The 2537-nt window shown below is 47.4% G+C and overlaps 1 long non-coding RNA gene across 1 annotated transcript; it reads left to right on the top strand.

Annotated features, from left to right (window-relative positions):
- The first annotated feature begins 642 nt into the window (after positions 1 to 642).
- On the top strand, positions 643 to 2032 carry LOC145425520 (uncharacterized). The gene is made up of 2 exons (XR_013906235.1): positions 643 to 1324; positions 1404 to 2032. It is a non-coding gene; the product is annotated as an uncharacterized LOC145425520 (long non-coding RNA).
- Positions 2033 to 2537: the final 505 nt, after the last annotated feature.

The following is a 2537-nucleotide window of genomic DNA, read 5'->3' as shown; positions in this document are numbered from 1 at the left end:
ATAAACACCCGTGAGTGAAGTTGCCCCCCCTACCTTCTTCAAATCGAACAAAATTGATGTCAGTAGTAATACGATGGCACCTATCCAAGATGGCGGCCAACTGAACGATGGCACCTATCCAATATGGCGGCCAACCGGTTTCGTGCGTGTGCGCATGCGCGTTCAGTAATTCGATGGCACCTATCCAATATGGCGGCCAACCAAACCGGTTTGAGAACCGGTTTGACCGGTTTCGTGCGTGTGCGCATGCGCGTTCAGTAATTCGATGGCACCTATCCAATATGGCGGCCAACCAAACCGGTTTGACCAGTTTCGTGTGTGTGTGCGCATGCGTGTTCAGGTGTTCTTACCCTCTGGGCGGGAACGACTCCTCCTAGTGGGATGTGCTAGGTTGTATGGGTATAAAAGCGATCCTTTCACATTCTAAGAGCATCACCGCCACGGTCTGAGGAGCACCGACACATCGCGCTAAGGATCCCCGACGCATCGACCTAGAGCACCGACACATTGCGCTAAGGATCCCCGACGCATCGACCTAGAGCACCGACACATTGCGCTAAGGATACCCGACGCATCGACCTATGGAGCTCGGAATGACACCCAGCCAGGACATCGCCCATGCCATAGGCACTCTAGGTATGTCTTCAGGAGTATGCAGTCGGGGTCCTCAACGTAAAAAGCAACGCTGTGGAAACGCCACAGATGGAACTGTATTCAAGTTAGAATATCGAGGCGTCGAAGGGTATGTGTATGCCATTAAATATACCGAAGGGACAGTTGTGCTTAGTGTAGATTGTGGTGAGGGATTGTTTTGGGGGGAAGCCCAAGTCATGTCTACTAAAAACTGGAAGCTCTTCCGCACCGTAGTGTGTGCGGACCTGGACAATGTGGGTTTCCCAGAGCTGCTGTATGTTTCCCAGTGGAACAGTGCATCAGGCCCTGAGCTTTACAGGGTTGAGGCTGATCGTTTCAATCGCAACCCCGACGACTTTATTTTTCTCAGTGTATGTGATGACAGGGATAGTCTTATTGCTTCCAGAGGGCTTGAAAACTGGAGGTTAAATCCATACCCTCTAAACCTCGAAGAGCGCACAAGATGGTTTAAGGACTTGTTTTTTATACAGTGGTGCGACTGGAGAGGTTTGTCGCGTCTGTTTAGCCAGATTGATGACGCGATCAAGAAGGACAGACTCAACACTGCGTACGAGAGTATTAGAAAGCGCCTTGTTTTTGACGATCTGGCGAGTTGTCCGAAGACTGGTTTGCCTGGTACCCTGTGTAAACCTAAAATCATAAGACCTTCCGACAGCTAAACAATAAACTGGTAGGTTTAATGTGCGGGTGTGTGGGGTTGAGTGTGTATCTATGTGACAAATTAAGAGCTTGTGGTTTTCATTTTACAGAGAATGACACGCCCTCGTGGGACCTGTTGGAGTCACCATCAACAGAGCTGCTAATCCCGACCCTCCAGACTCCACCACCCTCACCACAATGCTCGCAGGACCCCCTCATATCAGACCTGTGGGATGAAACTGTAATCGACATCAAACTCGCAACTCTCCACCTGTTAATGTTGGCTTTGAATGAGTTTATACAAGAGACATGTTACGGATGCCAAACAGGCCACCCCAGTCAGGTGCAACACAGCTGCTTGCAGGAATTGTCTGAGTATTTCTTCGACACCTACTATGATGATGTGTTGATAAGGCTCCAGACTGAGCGATTCATCCCTGCCATCCGGCTGTTTGTACGCTCATCCACTGCAGATGGGTCTGGAACACAAATCCGCAGAGTTGCAGAACACATCATGTGTGAACTGAGATCAGAGCGATATATAGTATGCGCCATTAATGACAACATTGGCCACCTGCTAGATGCAAGTACTTGCGCCCGCCGTGTTAAACCAGCCATGCTCCGCATGATTGGAAACTACTGGGCTGGGTTACATCTGGTTTAATGTGGGGTGTCCAAGTATCCATTGTCTGTGATTGTGTCTTTGTGAAAATTAAATAAAAAGACTTGTTAACATCAACATCATAGTCATTTGTGGTTTGTAAATCATGGAAAGCACATTGCATAAAATATATCACGATCCAGCCCATCCTGCGGGGTTAGCCAGTTTAAATAAGCTACGTATAGCGGCAGGGGAGGCATCAGGTGTAACACCTCCACTATCTCAGGTCAAACATTATTTAGAACAAGACGACACCTACACACTCCATAAACCTGCGAGGATCCATTTCCCCAGAAATAGAGTATTGGTGACAGGGGTCGACAAACAGTTTCAAGCCGATCTGGTTGACATGTGTGAATATGTGACAGATAATGATAATGTGAGATATCTGCTAACATGTATAGATGTATTCTCAAAATACGCATGGGTTAGATGCCTAACAAACAAGACAGGGTCTGTTGTATCAGCTGCTTTTGAAGATATACTTAGTGAGGGTAGGATCCCTGTGAAACTACAAACAGATGAAGGCAAAGAGTTTTATAATGCAACCTTTAAACAGCTAATGAAGCGATATAATATCAAG

This window comes from Astatotilapia calliptera, chromosome 3, assembly GCF_964374335.1.
Source record: "Astatotilapia calliptera chromosome 3, fAstCal68.1, whole genome shotgun sequence".
Taxonomy (NCBI): Eukaryota; Metazoa; Chordata; class Actinopteri; order Cichliformes; family Cichlidae; genus Astatotilapia; species Astatotilapia calliptera.
Note: the sequence above shows the minus strand (reverse complement) of the source record. Positions and strands in the feature narration are given on the sequence as shown.